The sequence below is a fragment of the Rhipicephalus sanguineus genome, chromosome 7, assembly GCF_013339695.2.
Source record: "Rhipicephalus sanguineus isolate Rsan-2018 chromosome 7, BIME_Rsan_1.4, whole genome shotgun sequence".
Taxonomy (NCBI): Eukaryota; Metazoa; Arthropoda; class Arachnida; order Ixodida; family Ixodidae; genus Rhipicephalus; species Rhipicephalus sanguineus.
The window spans coordinates 12703137-12719187 of record NC_051182.1 but is presented as its reverse complement, the minus strand read 5'-3'; positions in this window follow the sequence as shown (position 1 = coordinate 12719187).

Below are 16051 nucleotides of genomic sequence, written 5' to 3'. Positions count from 1 at the left end.
ATTACAATGGTTTCAATTGAGTAGAAAATGAGGGAAAACTTCCGAATTTGAACAGACCGCAGCGCATGTGGGACTTGAAACTCGTTTTCAAAGCACGTGGCAGTGCGCCACAAGCAGCCGACACGGCCGCTGAGACCACGTGATCCTGCCAAGCACGTCACGCCGACGGTGGCGCCGGCGTTTCCAGTGGTGGGCCTCGAGGCCAATAGGCAATGAAGATGAGTGATGGTTACTTATGATGGTTAGCGCAAACGCGACACAGACAAAGGAAGAAGAAACAACGACACAAGCGCTATCTAACAACTGAATGTTTAATGGGAAAATCACAAATATATATGTCTAAGAAACTGGTTACTTAAACACACACATTGGGATCGCTCTGCTAAATATGATTTTATTAGAGCCAGGGGAGTGCCCCTGGCTCTAATTGTACTATATTTCACTGTATATCGCTGTATATGATAAGCTACCATGCCTTTCTTTTATTATATTGAGTTGATATTATTGTTTTGTGTAGCTATACTGCCAGAATTACAGGTGTACTTTATTCTATTTCTCTTTTTCTTGTACTTGTAGTATTACCATTTCTTTTCTGTAAATAAATTTGAGCATTCTCTTAGTATTGTTTGTTGTTAGAATAGTGTTCATCCAAAAAGTAATTGCCTGTTCGCTTACACGGGTATTTTTATATGCTTTGTTCATGCAAGCAATTTTTTTCCACCATGTGTGATATGACATTACATTTGTTGCAAATCTTTTCAGCTGTCACTTGTTGCCATATAATCGGTCTCCTGGGCCCCAGTCAAGATGTTTTATTACAGCTTTTAGCCGAGGAGACCATCCAGAATGTAATGTTTTCGTTTTATTCTGGAAAATAAAAAGAATGAAAAAGCACGTTTGAGAGCACTGGAGTGCGATGGCGCATGAGCGCAGTCTCGTCATTGGATTTATTATTTCACGGGATTTCTCTAAAGCCGGAAGATATTCAGTACGCAGCATGTACGTCGCCAAGAAACTTGCATCAGTCGTTTTGATGTGTGCTCTACGACGTGACGAAGTGCACTTAGCCCTAAAGTGAATATTAAGTATGTTTCATATATTGATCTTAGTTAATTAACCTATTAAGTGCATAATGAAAATACCATAACGAGCGCCACATAACAGTATACCATATGTTGTTGGTTTTCATTCAGTCGCGGCTGACCACTTTTTTTAAATACTTGGTTCTACTTACGTGAAAAACCCCGGATACGTATTCACTGTGATCGTTCAAAACGGAACCGCCTTGCTATTTCACTTAGAATGCCCAACTCATAGCGCAGGGGAGCCGTTTGGCTCAAACGCCAGCCGGCAGAGCTCTTCTTCGTAGAGTCGGCCTTGAAGAATGCATACGAACACATCAAAGCACCAAAGAGCTACCCTGCCAGATCAGAGATTTGTATGGGGTATCACCAATACCACAAAACATGGATCCGACATTACAGGCAGGGAGGAGAAAAGCTAGAGCAGAATAGAGAATACAGAGGAGGCAGACAAGTTTAATGCAGTGTGTTGATCAAGTAAGAATACTCTATCTCTGTTATGGCAATAGAAGGGTGGCTAACGCATCTATCCCCGCATCTCTTTATGTGAAAAGCTTCAATAAGTTCGCGCGTGGTTTTATCTCGATGCCTAGATAGAACCTTCGCGTCAACGAAAAAAGGTGAACATCCGCACGTGGTGCAGTGCTGGGACAAGTGGGCACCCTCCATTGACGCCACGGCTCTGTTGTGCTCCTGGAGGCGAAAGCAACGGCCGGTTTGCCCAACGTATGCACGGCCACATGACAGTGGTATCAGGTACACGACACATGTTGCGCATTGAACAAATTAAAGGCGAAGTGTGTTTCACCTGGCACTTCTTATTTTCTAGGCACTTCGCTTTTGCTGCTATCCTTCTGTCTATTTTACCGCATACATGACTGAGTTTGTTTGGAGCCGAAAGAACTGCTTGTACATCGAAACGGTTGGCCACGTTTTAAATGCGAAGCATTTCTTAGCGAACCTTCGGCACTTTGGGCGTTTCTATCTACGTATCTATCTATCTATCTATCTATCTATCTATCTATCTATCTAGCCGCCTACGTCTGGGTGCTCTCATGGTCGCCTACTTAACTTAGTGTCGACCAAAATAGCATGGGAGGGTAGGATGATGTGGCGAATATGACTGTTGGTATGGTGGCTAGAGGGGGAAGTGTGACGGGCGAGAGCGGAGGGCTGTACGAATTCCCAATGAAAGATGGCGGTCACACCAGGTGGCGCTACCTGCGCAGTAGGTGCTTGCGGCGGCATTTGCCTGCTTTGCGTATGGCCGCTAGACGTTAGTTTCACTTGTTTCTAATAATCGCTTATACTCCGCGCCCGTGTTGTTAAAGGCGCTACGTGTTTGTTTCACTAAGAAGCATGTGTTGCAAGTTCTTAGCGGTGTTAAGCAAGAGGGAAAAAAAAAGAAAACCAAGAATGCTTTTAAACCAGACGGAACTGGCGTGCCTCCATGTTTTCATATTTAAATGTGTCTTAATATCGGTTTGCTTCGACATGTTTAATCTGCTACAGTGTGCAAAAACTGGGCTAGTTGGTTGATTTTCATGGTAAAAGCAGCGCAAAAAGACGACAACACGAGAAGAACGACACACAGGCGCTGGACTGTTCAGCGCTGGTTCTGTGTCATTCTTATTATCATATTCCTTTTGCGCTGTTTTTACCATATTTATAGTCTGCTTCAGTTGAACTAAACCACTTGCTCGGCTGCATAGCTCAGCTGACTTTAAAGTGTTCTTTCCTCTTGGTCAAGTGTAAACTGTTTACAATCGTTCATAGCGAGTATACTGGCTGCAGTGCAGCGCGTTTTTTTTTTTCTCTCTTAGTCCGCGCCCACCTCACCCCCTCCATTTCCTCTGTATTGTAGGGGGTTCTCTTGAGCGCGAAATGTTCAAAGCATTTACAATTTCCGGCTCCTTTTCCTTGAGAAAATTGAAGTGGAGGTTGGAATGCTGCAGCTGGAGGCTCTTTGATACTGAGCATTTTATTTTATTATCTTAGCGATAGTTCTATCTATGCAAGGACCAATGATTTCTGTTAACTTACGGCTTTAGATGCATACTAAATACATGCAAGGACATGTTTATTTATCACACATTTGTCATCCCATAATTATGTCAGGCATTTGTTATCACATACTCCCATATCACGTTAAGAGGTCAAATTACTTGACCCTCCTCAATTTCAAGCTTTTGCCGCTCCCTTTGGACACTCCTGTCTGCTTTTCTTTTTTTGGTAAATTACTTCGCGGTGCGTTCGGAAACACCGTAGGCACAGCGTCTTCTGACAAACGCGGGGTATCTCAACAACCTCACCGTTTATAATGTGTTGGTATGTCCTTCCGATGAAACTCACGTCGAAGTGCCGCTCGCAAACAACGCTGTCCCTCGTCAGCTCTTTGTCAGTCCGCTTAATATTTCGAGCTCATTGCTCTCGCCTCGAGAGACCATTCGGAGCTTTAAAGACCGAAAGCTTCTCCGAGCACGATCTATACCCGCCTTTACAGCCAGGGACGAAGCATGTACTTGCGCAATTTGACGGCATGGTTCGCAGAACACGTGGGTACAGTGGCGGGTAAACAAACGACGACAGCGAAGGCAAGGCATCCGAACAAGGTGACGGCACAGCACACAGAGAACGAACGAGTCCAGACGAGCCAAAGCAAGCGCGGCGAGCGCGAGCACCTACTACTACACCAGCGCCCCTTGCGGCGGCCAGAACTTTCATTGCGTTCCGCGCATCGCTCTCCCACGGCGGGGATACAGCGCCCGTCACACTTCCCCCTCCAGCCACCATACTGTTGGGTCATGATATGAATAACGCGAAAATCCTGTCGCGTACGTCGTCAAACCCGTTCCTCCAGACACGTGTGGCACATGCCCGTTTAACCTGTGCCGTGGTGTATGGGTATGCGCCACAGGTGATTGAAAGTTTATATCTATCCAGGAACGGCGAGAACAGACATTAGTAACTTAAATGCGAGAGCGCTAAGAAAAACCGTGATCGGCAGCGGTGACCCGACGAATGGAAAGAATAAAAATTAGTATCCCAGCAGGAATCGAACCCAAGCATTGTGCGTGGCAATCAGGTATTCTACCACAGAGCCACGCCAGGTCTATAAACTGGTTTAGAAAAACAGCCTATGCAGGTGTAATGTCCGTGCAACGTCAATTGTGGTTATGGTGCTGGCTATCTAATTTTGCAAGAAAGCAATAAACCCTACGTGGTACTCCTACATGATACCCCATGTGTACTCCTACGATAGAGGCGTCATATCAGATTAACGTCTGTGGTTCCGGTGTTGGTTTCCGCTTTCATAGCAGTCTAATAAACATTACATTTGTATTCCTATATATATATATATATATATATATATATATATATATATATATATATATATTATATATATATATATATATATATATTCCTATATTGACGCATTGCTCGACCCCGGAGGAATGCATTCACGAAAGTTACGTGTGATATTCACATCATCGCACCGTAAAGTGCACTTCGTCCGCTAGAACGATGTAGTGTCCTCTTCATTTCTTACGAGGCTGGGCGATGGCCTCATGCTGACCTAGAATGATGCCAGATTGAGTGACAACCGCTTTGTAGACTAGGCTACGTAGGCCACATACGCCCAGGTAGTCTACGAATACGACAAGCGTCATCCACTGATGTTGGTTTACGTAGCACTATCCAGACCTTCCAGCCTCGACGGCCTAAAGCTCACCAACACGAAGGGTGACTTCAGGTTCCGACATGTCCCCGCCTCTATCGAAAGACAACTTGTCGACGAAATGACCGAGGGATGCACGATTTCCAACAGCTGTACTGTACCTCACACTTCACTACACATTGGCCCCTCGTCACCGCGATCACGACCGGATCCGATAACAAGTCATGACCAGCTGCTGGTGCTCACTGACCACGGTGATGATGACCTTGTTTAAGAACTGTCAAGAGCCTCTTCCACACGTGCACACTGGTTCGTGAAACGTGCGTGCGTTCTCCATCATAACGGACAAGTGTAAGCACTACATATCAGCTTACCGCTTCTGGTGTTTGTAATAACCACGTTGCCGTTGGCAGCGTTACCCAACTGTAAACAACTGATTATATAACACATATGCGGCTCTTCAACATGTATGTGTGCGTATAAAATTTATACAAATCTTTAGCGTCACATTGTAACGTTTCGCTGAGTAAAAAGATTACGCCACAGTCACCTTCCCGCCGCATGCTTCGCATAACATCGACTCCCACGGTACGTGGGATCTGCCGAATTTTTTTAACCCATGGGACATTTTATGAATGTAAGGAATCACTGCGGGTTTCGACGTGCGCAGCTTTCCATTTGCTTTTTCTGGTGCCTCCCAACCTGCTTTCACGCATTTTAATAGCTTCTGGGTCACTTTGCGTGTGCTCTTTCAATAAACCCTCAGTTGCGAGTGTGCGCTTTGTGTCGTCGGTTCCTCCCTTCTTATGTCCTTGTTCCCGCAGTGCGCCTTTTTGCTTTAAGATATGACTCTGTAGTTATGGTCTTCAGACGATGCACCAGAAAAAATATCGCTACCAGTGTTGCTGCTGCTCTACACCTGTCGGGTGAGGCGGTATAACGAAAGCGGTAATGCGCTTACGGACAACGTAAGACTGCACAGCGGCATTTGTGCCATCGTACGGAGGCATCTTAATGACGTTCTTGCAAGTAGATGGCTACACGCTAGCTGGTCGCCAAGTAGAGCAGCGACACCCATTAATTGCAGAAGTGTCCAGGAAAAACGGCTGACGGCATAGCGTGTCCTGTTAAGCAGCCAAACAAATCCCAATAAGTTGTTTTGGAATGAAACTAGTTTGCTTCGAAAAAGAAAGAAATAACTTTCAGGACACAAACAGATATTTCATTAAAATTAAACAAAGCTGGTCGCAGTGAAGAAATTTTCAAATAAACACTCTTGAGCGCTGTACGTGGTTGATGCCTGGGTGTGTGTGTGTGTGTCGTGTGGTTGCGCTCTAATTAAGTTTTTTGGAAATGATCTACCAACTAGTCCAAAAACAATTTCTTTTAGTTGCACATAGGCCTTTGCTGCTTCTATAATAGCAAATTTGCAAATGTATCGCAGTATCTTAAGATGCAATTAAGTATCGGATACAATAATTCCGGAAGCATATTGTATCGGTATCTCAAATACTTCTTCCCGAGTATCTTGTATCGTATCGCGATACCATTTCAAAGTATCTTTGCCAAGCCCTGCTATTACTCAACCCCTGTTTAAGATCCCTTCAAGTGTAGCGATCATTCGAATAGAGCATGTATGTATATATGAATACCCGATATTTTGTGGCATGTACAATTAAGCCTAAAATTGTAATGGGCACAGAATCATGGTTGGATGACTCTGTGTGTAATGTGGAAACCTTTCCGCCCAGTTTTACTGTCTATCGGAAAGATAAACATGGGCATGGCGGGGGAGTGTTTCTTTTAATATGAAATACATTGTCGAGCACTGAAATTCTTTTTGAAAACAACCCCGGATCTGTCTGGTGCCTCGTGAATTTACCCAAGGGAAACAATTTACCCAAGCGAAACAACCGGGCAGAAGTGAATCATTCGGTTTGCTGTCTGATGTGCTATCTTTTATGCCTAACAGCGTATTTCTTGGGGGAGATTTTAACGTGCTGAACTTCAATTGGAGTGCTGGACGTGTAGCTGGTGATGGCTCCCGTATCTACTCGGAGTTTGAAGAACTGCTCGGATTGTATGGTTTACAGCAGTACGTGCTGGAACCTACACGAGAAAACTCAATTTTAGACTTGGTGCTTTGCAATGAACCAACCTTAGTATCAGGAATTACTGTTTGCGCAGGTATTAGCGATCACAGGGCCGTTGTCGCAGAGCTTGGCGTACAGCGTGTGCGCACATCACAAACTCCACGAAGAAAAGTGTTCAGCTACGACGGAGGAGATTACGCTGCTATTAGAGCTGAACTAGAAAACTTCTTCCCTACTTTTCAGCATATGTCAAAAGCACACTGTCCGTTAACTTTGTGGTCAACATTCCGCGACAAAATAGTCAGATTGGTCGAAATTCATGCTCCATGTAGGTACTTGCGTAAAAAAACGCATAAACCTTGGTTTAACGCAGAAATACGCAAACTTATTAGGAAAGCTAAACGCGCGTACAAAATATTTTCTGCTAACTCTAGTTTGATAAACCAAAAGCGCTTAGAGGAAATAAATAATTTATTAAAAGTAACAATTAAATCGGCGAAAGATTCATCTTTTGTTAAATTAGGCGTAGTCATTCCGGAAATATGTAAAGCAGAACCGAAAAGAAGATATATCTATACCAGCTTTAACTCTCGACGGCAAAACCGTGACATCAGACTAGCAGAGGGCGGAATGCTTTAATCAATATTTTCAATCAGTCTTTTCGCATGAAACTACCGACATCGCTTCTATACAATACCGCTCAGAGCAATATGATGCCAGACATTGAAATTGAAGTTAGTGGCGTCGATTCATTATTACGCCGCTTAGACGCAACAAAAGCCATTGGACCTGATGGACTATCCCCAGTAGTCCTCAAAGAGTGTCATGACATCATTGCTCCGTATTTAAGTATCATCTATAAACTCTCCCTTGAAACTGGTGTTATCCCTCAGGATTGGGAAACGGCAAACGTTACACCCGTTTTTAAATCTGGAGATAAAAAACTGAGAGAAAATTGCAGGCCGATCTCATTAACGTCGATATGTTGTAAAATATTTGAACGCATTTGTCATACCAACATATTTAAATTCCTTGATTCAGACGCTTTCTTTACTCCCTCCCAGCACGGTTTCCGAAAAGGTTATTCCTGTACACCCAACTAATGGAATTTCAGCATTTCGTATTCATTGATAACTGTAGTCGGGTAGACGCGGTTTTTATAGATTTCCAAAAAGCATTCGATACTGTGTCGCATAAGCTCTTGGATGTAAGGCTTGATGCATTAAACATAAATAAAAACGTTCAAATATGTATATGAAATTATTTAAGACGACGGAGTGGGTTCTACCATTTAAGTAATGTCAAATCTTCGTCAATAGCAGTAACTTCGGGAGTTCCCATAGGGAGCATTTAGGGCCCTTATTGTTCCTAATTTACATAAACAACATAGTTGAAAACATTAGACCACGCATAAAATTATTTGCTGACGACTGTGTCATATACAGAGAAATTGCGACTGAAGATGATATACACACTTTGCACACCGGCCTAGATCACGTAGCGCACAGGTGTAAAAAATGGAACATGAATTTAAATATTAAAAAGTGTTGCAGCGTGAGCTTCTGAAGAAAAATATCCAAATCAAAGCATCTATATCACATCTATAGCGTCCATATCAACATACACTGCGATTACAAGTATCTCGGCATTCATTTTACCGAATCGTTTACATGGAACAGACATATTGACACGGCCATAGCAAAAGCTAGTAGGATGCTTCACTTTCTCCGCAGGAATTTCAAACAGGCGACACGCGAAATCAAGGGAACTTTATATTTTTTGCAAATCAGGTCTATACTTGATTATGCATGCATAATATGGGATCCCCACCAAGACTATCTTATAAATAGACTTGAAAACTTTAGAACCAAGTGGCAAGGTTTGTTTTAAATAATTACAGCCCCTACGCCAGCGTTTCTCAATTGAAGGCCACTTGGGGTGGGATCTGCTCCGTGTACGTAGACAGAAACTACGGCTTAAACTGTTGCACCAGATATATATAACTCTAACACAGGCATCAATCCTCATAGCTACCTTGTTGAACCATACTACACATCCACTCACTGTGATAATAGCAAAAAGATTTCTACCTTTAAATGCAGATCCAACACTTCATTCTACTCGTTCTTTCCTAAAACAATAAGAGATTGGATCAGTTTAACAAATGACTTAGTAAATATAGCAAATAATGATTTATTTTTTTTCGGAAAAACTGTAATGACGCAAAGAAGACGGGGACGAAGCGGAGACACGAACAGACAGACACGGGCGCCAATGTTCGTGTCTCCGCTTCGTCCCCGTCTTCTTTGCGTCATTACAGTTTTTCCTCAAGTTATGAACCAACTAGCTCAGCAACAAGCCCTGTTATTTTTTTTCTATGTCGTGAAATTGCTCTTGAAATACCAAATGGTATGTACTACGTGCCTTGAAATTGTATTTCGTGATTCATACTCATGTTACTTCTGATATTGTTATAGTGATATTTGTATATGTGTGTATATATCTTTGTAACGCGTTCCTTTGTTCTAGTTACGTTTCTGCCCCCCCCCCCCCTACGTAATGCCTATATGGCGATATAGGTAATCTGTAAATAAATAAATAAAATAAATATGCACGGTATACATTTTAACGTTCGTTTGTGTCTACAGTCTCGCTGGCCTGGTGGATTCAGAGGCAATGATGAGCTTTCTGTGGACGGAGTCTGTGCGGTTCCTTTTCAGTGTAGCACATTCACAGCAATAACCAAAACCTGACTTACTTTTAGTACAAGCGTCATTCCATTCACGGGTATTTTTATACCACATTTAGACACAGGTTAGTTCAGTGTTATGGCATTATGTACATGTACACTGGGTTTATTTCATTCAAGGAAAGCTAGGTTACACTAAATGGCACGGCATGACAAAGACAACATGGCGTCGATTATTCAAGATTTCTTGAACTCCCCACCCTCCTGGGCTGTTCTTTTTTTGTCGCGGAAAGGTGGCAACCCTACATGAAACGTCGCGCTTCGCTGTTGCTGGCGCTCGGGTAAGGGGTTGCAGATAAGGCCAAGGAAAAGGTGAAAAAATTGGAGGGACGTCCATAGAGAGCGGTCGCATATTTTTCGGGACGAACAAGAACTGCTGTAGAAGACTGGTTACAACTTGATGTTGGAAAAAAAGGTAATTGATTACCAGTAATCAGTTACAAGAAATATAATTGAATTACCCCAAACGTTACAGTTTCCAAAAAGTAATCAATTATATTACAACATTACAAGAACATTTTATTGGTCACAAGTAATCGATAACTTGTAACGCGTTACGTGCAACTCTGGTAGCAGCGACATTTCTCGATCGTGATCGAAAATATCGAACAAAGCCGGGCTTGATCGGCAAAGAAAGTGGCTTTGCCACAGCGATATCACGCGGCAAATTTCAGCCAATCCCGATCCCGATCGTATTTTTCGATCAAGATCAAGAGCTGTCGCTGCTACTCGGTATAGGAGTATTTCATATGATGGTGCAAACGACAGCCTATAATCGCTACCGAGACGTTCGGCCACAATCTAATGTCATCGTACAAACAAAATCGCTATCCTAAGTGTCCATGTTTTACCACCTGATGCAAAAAAGAAAAAAATAAGTGATCCTGATTGGGCTCGACTGTGATCACTGCCTGTGTGAGAGGTTGGAACAGTAAATCGGTCCCTTGCCACGAATTCAAATATTTTCAATCTGTGCTTATCACGGGTGAAGGTTGCGGGTTGAGATGCGCTTTTCTGTGCCGTGTCATCGGCGATGGCAGCATGTTGGGTCACCGCTCGTATAAATGCTCGACTGGCTCGAACAAGTACGGATGTACTACCAGTACTACATCGAGCTCAGTGCCGTACAAACTTGATCGCGAGTGAGGGTAGGGGGAGGGAGGGCAAGCCCCCTCCCCCCAGAGAAAGAGAGAGAGGACTTGATTCGCACTCAATTTGATGTGATTTTCATATATTAAAAGTACAGAAAAAGTACACTTTTACGTAGTATATACACTGGCATACACAACTTCATGCATGAATGAAATTTAAGAGAGCGATTCGTTGGGCAAGTTGGTGATCCATAATGTTACTAACAGCGCAAAAAAGGACGAAGGACTTGTCTGTGTTTCTTCCTTGTCCTTCGTCCTTTTTTGCGCTGTTAGTAACATTATGAATGAAATTATGTCGATGGCGGCCTTCTCAATAGCATAGATTTGTATCATTCAATGAAATTTCGTTAATGTCTAAAGGCTGCACACTAATATTGCGTTTTTTGATGTATATACAGGTATCAATGACTGCACCTTTTGTTTTCCGTAATTCGTACTACACTTTCTTGCCCATGTGCAGGTGTGCGCATATTATACTTTGCCTTGCTTTCTTATTACTCCAAGTAGTGTTTCTAGTGCCTGGTTATTATTATTGTTACTATTATTATATTACTATTTTTACTATTGTTGTTCACTTGTCGACCAGAAGTTCTCTTTTTTATATAAGTAAGAGTGTGTTAGAGACGCAGTACATTGTTCATGCTCACCGTGTTTGTATTTGCAACATTGCTTGGAGGGCCCTCAGGACCGTTCAGGCACCTATGCAAACGGTGTAAGCACAAGTTTTCTTTGAAAAAATGTGGGCGATTTTCACGTTAAACTACCCCGCACTGTTTCCTTCCGCATTGGTCGTTAGCTGTTTATGAATGGACGAAATTTTCTGGGTCATGCACACAGTGTCTACTCGTAACGCGATAACGCGGAAATGATCTACCATGTAATGGCCACTTATGCAAGACTACGTAAAAAATAAGAGAATAAACTATCTTCAATACGCCATATTGTTGGTCGTTGGTTGTTCGCCATCCGTGAAAAATTTTCGGTGTGCCACGACATCGCCTGCTTGTTACGCGACGTCACAAATCTGCGATATCTCACGGCGTTAAAAAACCGCGCATTATTGTGCTGAACAATACCTAAACAATTTTGGAATAGCCGGACGGCGTCTGCTTCGGAACGTAATTCAAGAAGGCTGCCCACCGATCACAGTGGCAGCGGCTACTTACCATACAGCAGCTGGCGAGATGGTTTCATGTAAATAAAAAAATATTTTCAATTGTAATGTGACAATGTTGAGCTGTTTCTGCGTGTATACAACTCTGTGAACTCATCCTTGCTGAGAGAGTGGGAGTTGGGAAAGAAGCAGCGCTTCGCGTGTGTGCGTCTTTGCCGTCCGAGTTGTATTTCGCGTTGTACAAGTAAATTCAAGATGAATTAAGACCAACTAGCCCGGCTATCAATTCAGTTTCTTGGTCCATAAAACTGTGGACTTCGACCATCTGCCTCACCTTGCTAAATCAAGTCGCAGGGCAAGTGTGAAAGCTGGGCTTTCCAATGGGCTCGAGTCCATTGCCTTATTCGTCGCGTTGTTGCAAACCGCCGCGATCGGTGGAAGCTGATAAGCAAGGCGAAGCAGGATAAAGCGGAAATCTTTTTAGCTCTCCCAGTTCGGCCTAACTAAAACATTCAAAACTCTCTGTTGTGGTTAAAGCAGGGCAAACAACACGGACAAAGAAGACACAACGAGCGCTTTCTCGCAACTGAAACGTTTATTAGAAGAAACGCAAAAAGAAGTGACCTCAAACGAACTGCGCAGTGACCGCCAAGCAAGAAAAGCAAAAATTAACAAAACAAATCTAACATTTTAAAATTAGAAAGGTAGTACATATAGTACATATATCTTCAGAAACCTTCCAAATCCCAAACAACCAAAAAAATTGGACCATCTCCCCGAAGGGAACCCTGATGGGATGCGAAGCAGCAGCGTTGCGCACGGGTGGCGTCACGGGTTGAACGGCGATAACGCGGGTGCTGCGGTGAGCGCTGGAAGATTCGTTTGAAGCGAAACTCGGTGTATCGTTTACTGGTGTAAACATTTGTTTGAAACGCAGACAGCTGCGGGCGCTCCGGCGGGTGAGGTAGAGAGTGACGTACGCGCGCACCTGCGAGGGAAGCGTGCGAGGGGAGCATGACGTCAGCGCCCAGCTGCGGCGTGACCTACTTGGCACCGCTCCAACACCTGCGCCGAGGGAAGCGCGTTGCCTCGCGTTTGTGCGAACGGAGGGACAGCGTTATACAGGCTCGTCAAAGAGCTGCTTCGCATCTAAAAGGTACCTTCTACCCCGCCTCAAAACACTGAGTTCGCTTCGCGAGAACGCCACTGAAGGAGAGCTGACACACCTTGCACCAGCATTCTTAATGAAGATGGTTTCAATGATTTCGCTCGTCGTGTCATCCCTGTGCCTATACATAATTGGCGTCTTATGAAAAATTGGCGTGCACTTACAATCCTTACAGTGGGTAGCTAAAGGTGAACTATAATTAGCATTCAAATTGTTCTTATGTTCTCTAAGGCGGGTGTTTAGGCAGCGTGCTGCCTGTCCAATGTATATGAGCCCACAGGTCACAGGAAGTTGATGAACAACAAAAAGCGTTCGTTGTGTCTCCTTCTTCGTTCGTGTTGTTTGCGCTGCTTTAAAGGGACCGACAACTGCCCAGAATATGAAATGAGTTGACTCCACTGATGTAAAGATTGTCCGTTGCACTGACTCAAACCAACCCTGTTTTTTCGTGAGAGATGGATTTATATTTTTTATTTCTTAATTGAGAGTCGCGAAAAGTGACCTGTAGCGCCTCTGGCGGCAAAAACATGAATGATCCGATGAAGACGGCTACGTGACCGTTGATTGTTGTACGCGGTCGACGATTTTTTGTTAGTATTGAAATATTGTTCGTTTCTTTATATTAAAAGGTATTACTCCATAATAATGTACATATAGGCCTGCGTTAGTAGTATGCATTAAAGTGGCGCTGCCTTCGCGTGACGTAATGATCCCATGATCGTCAGTGCGTCTTGAGCAACTTTTCAGCGTGCTCATGCAACCATGCACGCAGTTTCCAGGTCGCTAAGATTTTGGAGCGACATAGTTTTGCTGCCTACACTTCGTCTCAGAAATGACGCGCGCTGCTACTCGGTGCGGCCGTGCATATGCACAGTTACGTTTTCGATTACTTGGCTTGACTCGTCTATCGAGAGAGTAACGACGCCGGCACAAGCCATCCATGACACAGGCGCAGGCAACCTTGGGCGCAGGCGCACACAACGCTGTACAAATACCGGGAAGGTGTATTTAAGCCACACATCTCATTGTAACAGCTTGCTATTTTCAAAAATGGTTGCAAAGGTGAAAATAAAGGTGGTTAAGCATAGTTACAGTAGCTCCTGCGAAAGCAGAACAGCGGCAGCTTTCACAAGGGCTAGCGGCATCGGTACCACTTCTCAGCGTTGCTGGAGCAAGCTCCATGCGTGTTTGGAGCTTTTCAGATCGAAAAATACTGCTTATAAAATAACTACGTGCTTTTCGGATAAACCACTGCAGCTACAAACGCTACGGAGGGTGAGCTTCCTGTCGCGCCGTAAAAAACTGGGTCGAGAAAAATCAGTTGTCGGTCCCTTTAACCACATTGGAACCAGCTGGTCAAGTAGCCCAGCTGTCGACCTTGCAACACTTTCTGCACACTCATCAGCAAATTAGATACAGAGTAGCGCTGGTGCTATTCCTTTTTGATTAAAGGAAATAAATGCTGAAACAGAAAGAGGTTCGATCGGTCCATAAAACGTTTACTGATTCCCGCTCGTATTTGCGTCATCGATTATTTAAATTTTCGGCTAGGCAGAGCAGAATAAAAGCATGGCAGAGTGCTCTAACATTATACAGAGCCCCTGCTCAGCGGTGGCCTCCTCTGCAATGCTGGAGAGCAAGGCGCGAAAGAGTCGCATAAGCAGCCTGCACCGCGAGACCCTAAAGTGAGTGGTCGTGATACCTTCACAATCAGAGCAGGAGCGCTTGACAAATTTCCTCATATAATTAAGTGATTGCTGTGTTGAAGGAAAACTTTGCCTCAGTTGTTGGTTTCCCCATTGCGCAGGTGACATTTACCACTGTCGAAAAGGGGGAGGGGGGCTACTGTTCTTAATAGGAGGGCGCTAGCTCCCCGCGGTAATGCATCTATAATCGAGCTTATTGCGACAGCCACAGATCGCCATATTAACAACTATGCGCTTATTTCCAAAGAAATAACCTCGACTCCACGACAGCGCCTGCTGCTGTGCGCAGTCATCGTGGTTGCCCTGGCGACACATCAATCGTAGCTGCGGCGAGATTCGCGGCGCCAACCGAGGGACGTGCTGCGTTTTTGCCAAAATAGAGTTCACGCTAGTTTATCCAAATCTTCGACGTCATTTTCGAGCTCGCCGCACGAAATTCTATAACATCACACCAAAACCTTTTTTTTTTAAAGCGCTTCAGTGTCCCTTAAGTGGTGAACGCAATCTCCGTCGTCGCTACATATCCGTCGCATACGACTTGTCTGTGCAACAAATATCCCTTGCTTACAGTGTAGCGGGTGATGTAGAGTAATCTAGGGCATCGTTGGCTATCTATTTGTTTTTCTGTAGAGTATCGTTCTTAATTTTCCTCTTTCTACAGATACCGTCGTGTCTAGGAAGTTAACTGCACTGGAAGAATTGGGCATGGTAAACTTAATACGAGAGTGAAACTTGTTAAAATGGTCAGTGAACGCGTTCAGTGCGCTTATGACATAAGTATGTCGTCTATGTAGCGGAGATAGGTGGAAGTCTTTACCGGAGATGATTTCCAAACCTCCGATTTTAGCTGTCGCATAAAAACGTTGGCGTACGTTGGTGCAAAAGGGGCTCCCATACTCGTACCGAAAATTCAAAATGCTTAGGCGTGAAGACTAACTTTAGTAAAGAGAGGTAAACTTTGTTTGCTTGCTTTCTATGAGTGACTCTGAGACAACTGTGTGGTGAGGTGGCGTGGCGCGGTGGTTTCGGCGAAGTGCGGTGTCCTCGTGTGTGGCGTAAGACGCGTTGTGAAGGCAGCGACAGTGATGCTTCATAATCGTGCGGCGCAGAGAAGACAACGGCTTCGCCGGGAAATGCCACACGTCAAACCAGGGTCCGGCAAAAGAAGATGATGGTCGAGGGAAAAAGCGTGCTCGAAGATATAAAAGAAACAAAGAGACTGGCATGTTAATATTGTAAGTAGATATATATGATTTCATTCCGTTACTTAAATTTCGGTATTTATTTAATTAAATCTATTATTTAACAC